This window comes from Macrotis lagotis, chromosome 7, assembly GCF_037893015.1.
Source record: "Macrotis lagotis isolate mMagLag1 chromosome 7, bilby.v1.9.chrom.fasta, whole genome shotgun sequence".
Classification (NCBI taxonomy): domain Eukaryota; kingdom Metazoa; phylum Chordata; class Mammalia; order Peramelemorphia; family Peramelidae; genus Macrotis; species Macrotis lagotis.
The window spans coordinates 105,419,883-105,427,498 of NC_133664.1; the positions used below are offsets into that span (position 1 = coordinate 105,419,883).

Genomic DNA, 7,616 nt, shown 5'->3' on the forward strand with positions numbered 1-7,616 from the left:
GTGTATGAATAAAAGCGAACAGTGGGAGTCACACACTAATTGCAGGCAAGATCTAGAACATTCTATTGGTTCATCCTTTCACATATGTTTTATTCCCTCCTCTTTTCCAAGCATCATCTATGCTTGCATGGTACTAGTGACCATGGTGATGCGGCTTCACCAGCACATCTGGGGAAGTGGTGCCTATGTCTTTTGCCTTGGTGCTTGGCTGGTGCAATGTTATGTACTTTGCAAGAGGATTCCAGATGCCTGGGTCCCTTCACCATCATGATCCAGAAGGGTGAGTCCTTCTTCCATCCAGCTTTCTAGTATGGACAGGATCTTCTTGCTTAAGCTATTCCAAAGAGAGCAGACTGCTGAGATTAGGAGACAAGGAATATGAAAAAAAAACTATTGTGGAGTCTGTGGATCTTTAGGGTGGGATAGACCCATGGTGTTGGGGGAGGAAGAAGCAACTATTTAGGAACTGATTGTCTCAGCCCTGCATTTCTCTTCTCTGTCCTCTGCAGATGTTTTTTTGGAGATCTATTAAGATTTTGCTGGTTGATGGCTGTGGTTATCCTGGGCTTTGCCTCTGGTAATTATCATTTTTTTTTTAACCCACCAGTAATTTCTAGTCTTTCTTATCCCAAATTTTGGTGTCCATAAATACATACATACTTACTCACAAATGCATAAATGCAAATATGAGATAGAGGAAAGGAATAATACCCAAAGATTAGTGCATGTTGAATCTAGTCATTTATTCATGCAACAGTGTCATTTTTACTTGTTCAGTTCCTTAATATGTGAAGACAAGTCAATGTCTCATTTTAGATTGTATCATATCAAAAGTCCATACCATGCTAATTCTAATATTAGCATAGTCTTTAGTATGAAATGCAGTATGTCTCAATACAGTCATGGAAAGTTCCAATATTAGCCATATCAAAGGGAGGAAAGGACTGGGAAAATGCTAACCCCAAGTTTGTGACAATTGTGGTAACCACCCTTTCACCTACCCTTTTCCCTTGGGTGGGACAGCGTTTTATATCATCTTTCAGACTGAGGATACAAGCAAGTTGGGCCAATTCTTCAATTATCCCATGTCATTATTCTCCACTTTTGAGCTCTTCCTTACAATCATTGATGGCCCTGCCAACTATGATGTGGATCTGCCTTTTCATGTACTCTGTGATCTACTTTTCCTTTGCCATCATTGCCACACTCCTGATGCTCCAATCTCTTCATTGCCATGATGGGTGATACTCACTGGCGAGTGGCCCATGAACGAGGATGAGCTCTGGAGAGCCCAGGTAAGTTCCTCCCTGCCCCCGCCCCCCTGTATAAGATGAGTCATAATAGCAAGAAGTACTTGGTTGACAGAAAAACACTGAAGGGAGAGGTGATGAAATATCTTAGTTGTAGTGGTGATATGCTGAATATGGAAGGGAAGTAGCAGAGAATTTGAAAACTGATAACCTCTTAAATTATCCCAAATTTACATTGACTACATCTTGGACATACAGTTTTTTAGATATTCTACTCTGTCATCCCACCTTCACCCTCAAAATTAGAATATTGAATTTATTGAGGGGAAGTTAGATGGTGCAGTTGATAGAGCACTAGCCCTGGAGTCAGGAGGACCAGAGTTCAAATCCAGTCTCAGACACTTGATACTAACTGCATGACCTTGGGCAAGTCACTTAACCCCATTGCTTTGCAAAAAACAAAAAAAAGAGAAAGAGAGTTTCAATTGAGTGTGAGATCTGTGTTTTTTGACTCTCTTTGTTTTCCCAGTATTTGCGGGGTGAGGAAGACATACACAAAAGATGTTGGTGTCACTTTAGATAAACTAACAAATAAGCATTTATTAGGTAACTAGTCTATATCAGATTATTCTAGGTCCTAGGGAAACAAGAAGAAAAATGGAATAGTCTCTGCTCTTAATAGCAAGCATTTATATAAATGTATATAGCATTTACTATATCCAATAAGATGTAAGCTCCTGCCAACTATGATGTGGATCTGTCTTTCATGTACTCTGTGATCTACTTTTCCTTTTCCATCATTGCCACACTCCTGATGCTCAATCTCTTCATTGTCATGATGGAGCTTACATCTTATTGGAGATGATAATATATGTAAGTACACATACAAGCACAAACATTTGTGTGTATATATATATATATGTTTGTGTATGTGTTTATTTATGTACATATTTACATAATTGTGAGAGGAGAGAGAGAAAAAAAGGAAGAGGAAGAGGAGGAGCAAGAGGAGGAAGAAGAACTAGAGGGTAAGAGGGGAAAGATCAGAGAAAGAAGGGAGGGAAAGAGAGAGAGACCAAACAGAGAGAGAGAAAAATAGAGGGAAGGAGGGAAAAGGAAAAGAAAAAAAAAGAATAAATTTGAAATAAATACTTGATCATTGAGGGGGAGAGAACATATTAACAGGTGGAGAGAATCTGGGAAAAGGTTGATTTTTTGCTATTGTTTTGCTCTCAGCATGATGTAAATTCTGGTTTCTTAGGGCACCTTAAAACTGGTTTCTAAATAAACCTGATTTAAGGATAAAAGGGAATTCCTAAATTCCTCTAGCATCTCAAAGCCAGAGTGGGACCTAAACACATTGATCACTGTTGTATCAAGCAAAATATATGACACCTTTCAACTTGAAAAAGGAATATTGTTTATAAAAATTTGCCAAATAAGTCTAAAGTGTGTAAAGGGTAAGAAAAAGAAAAAGGAGAAAAGGACAGAAGATGAAAAGAAACATGGAAAGATATGAGAGGAGAGGACAATAAAACTGTCTTACTGCTTGTAGTGTCTTTTCCTGTCCTTGAATTTGTCTTCCTACTAGAAGAATAATAGTTTAGTTATAGTGGTGATATGCTGAACATGGAAGAGAAAATGCAGAGAATTTGAAAACTGATAACCTCTTAAATTATCCCAAATTTTACACTGACTACATCTTGGACATACAGCTTTTTAGATATTCTACTCTGTCATCCCACCCTCACCCCCACTTTAAATTAGAAGAAGAGATATATGTTTGCATATTTCTCACCATTGTCTTATTGTTGTATCTAAGTCCATATTCATTACAGAATATAAAAGTTGAAAATAATAGATATCTAATCCAATTTCCTTCTTCAAGAAAGTATTTCTATGCTCATTCAACTTTTACTTTAATCTATCTGCTGATGAATTTGAATCAGTCTGTGGCTGGACAGATTCAGTTTATTAAAAAAGTTTTTCCTTTATATGAATCTAAAATCCACCTCCCTACAACTTGCAGCACTCCCTTGCCTTTTTTCTTTCCCTTGGAGCAATAGGTTACCCTGACTTTCATTATATTCTACTTCTCTTCAATAAGCAACTCTTTAAATCTTTAAAAACACCCATCATTTCTCACTTCCTACTCTTCTCGCATAACATAATTCCCAGTTATAGCTATATTTATTGTCTTTTTTTCATTAGAAAGGAAGATTTTTTTTTTAGGTTTTTCTTGCAAGGCAAACGGGGTTAAGTGGCTTGCCCAAGGCCACACAGCTAGGTAATTATTAAGTGTCTGAGACCGAATTTGAACCCAAGTACTCCTGACTCCAGGGCCGGTGCTTTATCCACTACGCCACCTAGCCGCCCCTAGAAAGGAAGATATTAAAGATGGTTACTGTCTTATTTTGTTCATATTTGGATTTCTGGAATTTAACGTAATACCTACCATATAGAAAACACTTGGAAAAACTATTTTGCTTTCAGACTAAAAGGAGCAGTTGGTAGTATAGTGGATAGTGTGCTGGACGTGGAGTCAGGGAGACTCCCCTTTTTAAGTTCAAATCTAGTCTCAGTAAGTACTGTACTATGTGACTCTGAACAAGTTGCTTAACCCTATTTCCCTCTATTTTCCTCATCTGTAAAATGAATTGGAGAAGGAAATGGCAAGAAAGCCCCAAATAGGGTCATAAAGAGTTGGACACAACTGTAATGACTAAACAACAACATTCAGGCTAAATATACATCTTTTTTAAACAATCATTTCCTGATAATAAAGTTTACAGAATCCTTACTCTACTGGTTACCCTCATCTAGGTGATTGTCCCTCTTAAATAATTCCATCCAGACCTAAACAAAATAATTCAGGTGTGGTCTGATCAGAACAGAGTGTTGTAAGATCATTTGTACTATTTTTTCCATTAATTGATGACTTTCATTAATACCTACTTCTATTTATGTAGTATCTAAGTTTTTAACATCCTTTTTCATAACTTTATCATATTTTTGGCTTTTAGTTACAGAGACACTGCCAAATCTTGATCACAACAGCAACTTGGTCAGTTTTTTCCCACTTCTTGTACTTATGTAATTGGATTTTACATAGATCCATTTTAAAGGCTAATCTTACAATTTTTAGTTCATGCCAAACTACTGAGAATCTCAAATTAATAAACACCATAACTTACACATATAAACTGAAGGGACCCATGGTGCTGGATTTGGAGTTAAAGAATCCAGGTTTCAAATGCCATATTTGCCACTTTTGTGACCCCATTCCAGTGATCCAAGATGACTCTGGAGGAGAAAGGTTGGTGACTTTGCACAGCCTTCCTTCATTTAAATCCAATTCATTTGCAAGTCATGACATCATCTTATCAATGTCATGGTCCTTTTCCAGATAAATGACAAACAATAACAACAGAGTGTAAAATAACAGGTTTTGACTAGATGACCTCTAAGGTCCTTTCTAGTTCTAAATCCATAACCTTATTATTGTAGAGATCATCCTTGAACACCCCCAACCCCATATGACAGCTGAGAAAACAGAAGTTCAGTCAGGTTGTGATTTTTTTTTCTTTTTTTGTTTTTGCAAGGCAATGGGGGTTAAGTGACTTGCTCAGGGTGATTTTCTTTTTTTTTTTTAATATTAGTTATCTGTTCTAACTTTTTTTGCTACTTGTAATATTTTTTGTTATGTTTTCATCTAATTTATTGGTACTGCTGAAAAGCCTTCTTCAAATTAACAAAGACATTAATCAAAAATTTGTTGATTTAAGGTTTGAATGTTCAACCACCTGCCAATGCAGTTGACATCATTTCTATCTAGTTCCAATTAATTATTTTACCCATAAGAATTCATTTAGGGGGAAACTACATGGCACAGTAGTTAGAGCATAGGACCTCAGACTCTTAAAACTTGCTTAGTTATGTGACCTTGGACAAATCACTTAACCCCATTGCTTTGCCAAAAAAAAAAGAATTTAAATTCTTTGCTGAAATTAAAATATGCTATTATCCACACAACTACTTCATCTAAGCATATGTAAAAAACATGAAAAATAAATTATTTGTTATAAATGAACTTTTAATGATGTCTAAAGGATTACCAAATTCTTTTCTAAATAGGCATAATCTTCTGTTTTTCCTATTTCTTAACATCTTATCTTATGAAATTTTATTTATTCCCATTTCATCTTTCTGTTATTTCTCTTAGTATATCTAGTCCATTTTTTTTAGGTTTTTGAAAGGCAAATGGTGTAAAGTGGCTTGCCCTGAGGCCACACAGCTAGGTAATTATTAAGTGTCTGAGGCTGGATTTGAACTCAGGTACTCCTGACTCCAGGGACAGTGCTCCATCCACTGCGCCACCTAGCCGCCCCTAGTTCATTTCTGATAATTTTCTTCCCTCCCCACATAGGTTGTGGGCCACCACAGTAATGTTGGAGAAGAAACTACCACGTTGTCTATGGCCCTCGCTCAGGGATCTGTGGGAGAGAATTTGGACTTGGAGATCGCTGGTTCTTGCGGTGAGCCTGTGTATATGGTAGTCACATTTTCCCTACAGTCTTTGACAATCCTAGTTCTTTTCATGAGATTTTCCTCCTGGGTCCACTAGGGGGAGAAGTCATTCTATAAAGTTGGGGTTCTGAAGTCTGAAATGGGGGGGAAAACGTATAGTCAAATATATGAGTGAGGACTGTGTGAATGTGAGTATGAGGCAAAGGTGTATTTTTATGTGTTTATGTATCACTCATTTTCTGTTAACATTTTTCTTTGGTCTCTACTTTACGGTTTATAATAATAATAACAATGATGATGATGATGATGATGTTTGTCCTTCATTTTCGAAGAAGACCACAGTATCAGGGAGATGATGCCATGACAAGCATGTGAATTGGATTTGAGTAAGGGAGTGCTGTGCTAAGTCAACAGTCTCACTTTCTCCTCCAGAACCATCTGGATCCATTGGCAAGATATGAATCAGGACAACTAGTTGGCCATGATGGCCCTGGATGCAAGGCAATCAGGGTTAAGTAACTTGCCCAAGGTCACATAGTTAGTAAGAGTAAAGTGTTTGAGACCAGATTTGAACTCCAAGACCAGGGGCCTCTATGCTCTGCCCTAGCTGCCCTCATTTATTTGGGGCAGCTAGGTGATGCAGTGAATAGAGCATCAGACCTGAAGTCAGGAGGATCTGAGTTCAAATGCAGACTCCGATATTTAATAATTACCTAACTGTGACCTTGGACAAGTCACTTGGCCCCATTGCCTTACCAAAAAAAAAGTATAATGTTAAGTTTTTATGGTCTGTAACAAAAACTGGGCATCCAATCATCCTCTGCTATCTAGATTACTCATCTGAACCCTTAAGCTTGTTCTTCCCACTATACCCTAATCCTCCTGTCTTCTTCCCCTTTCTCCAGTTCTTTAAATCTCACTCCACACAATCTTTTTCTTTGATATTTCTAATTAATTTCCCTTTCATTTTCCATGTCATTTTTTATGTTGCCATTTTCCCCCTAATCTTAGTATTAAAACTTACTCATTCTTTTGTCCTCCTGTCCTTTTCTACCTCATTTACATGATGGCCTTCTTCCTTAATTTCCTTCACCATAGCTTGTTCCTTGACTCTTCTCTTCCCATGCCCTTTGCAGGGGTTGAAAACCTCCAGGATCACAACCATCTTCGTGTACTCCGATATGTGGAAGCCCTCAAAATCATCTGACCAAGATGAATCAGAACAAGAACATCTATCTGAGAAGATACAATCCAAGCAGAAGAATAAAAAGATTAAAAAGGCCTCATTAGTAGCCCCAACACCCTCTTTATCCCGAACTACATCTCAAAGTAGTTCTAGTCACTGGGGCTGGGAAGTTTCTTCGCAGAAAACACCTTGGGTCATGTGAACCACGGTTTTGATTTGAGAGATGGGGGATGAAGAGGAGAAAATCTACCATGTATGACCTCAGAAATACTTGACTCTTGGACTTTTTGACACAGGACACTTGGGACTAGAGGAAGAATAACATTTATCTTAATGTGACTAATCCTGAGTTTCCAAGTAACCAGTTGAATATGGGTCATTCTAGCCCATTCGATAATTTATCCCTCTGTAACAATGTAGAGTGATCTTTCTGTCCCTAAGGCCAGGGGCATATAACGTCTGCCTTCAATTTGGCACTGCCATGACAACCACAGGCAGGACTTGAAATTCAATAAATCTAGGAACTTTTTAGGTGTGAATTAATTAAATTTTTGACCAAATATAGAAGGCAAATGATATAATAAATACTGAAATGATTAAAGAAATAGTCCTCTGCCAAAGTCCTAGGCAAAGGAGTAAGGATTGGGTCAAAT

General features: G+C 37.5%; 1 pseudogene; it reads left to right on the forward strand.

Moving 5' to 3' along the window:
* LOC141492830 (transient receptor potential cation channel subfamily V member 5-like) overlaps window positions 1-7,222 on the forward strand; it is a 30,246-nt pseudogene extending 23,024 nt beyond the window's left edge.
* Window positions 7,223-7,616: the final 394 nt, after the last annotated feature.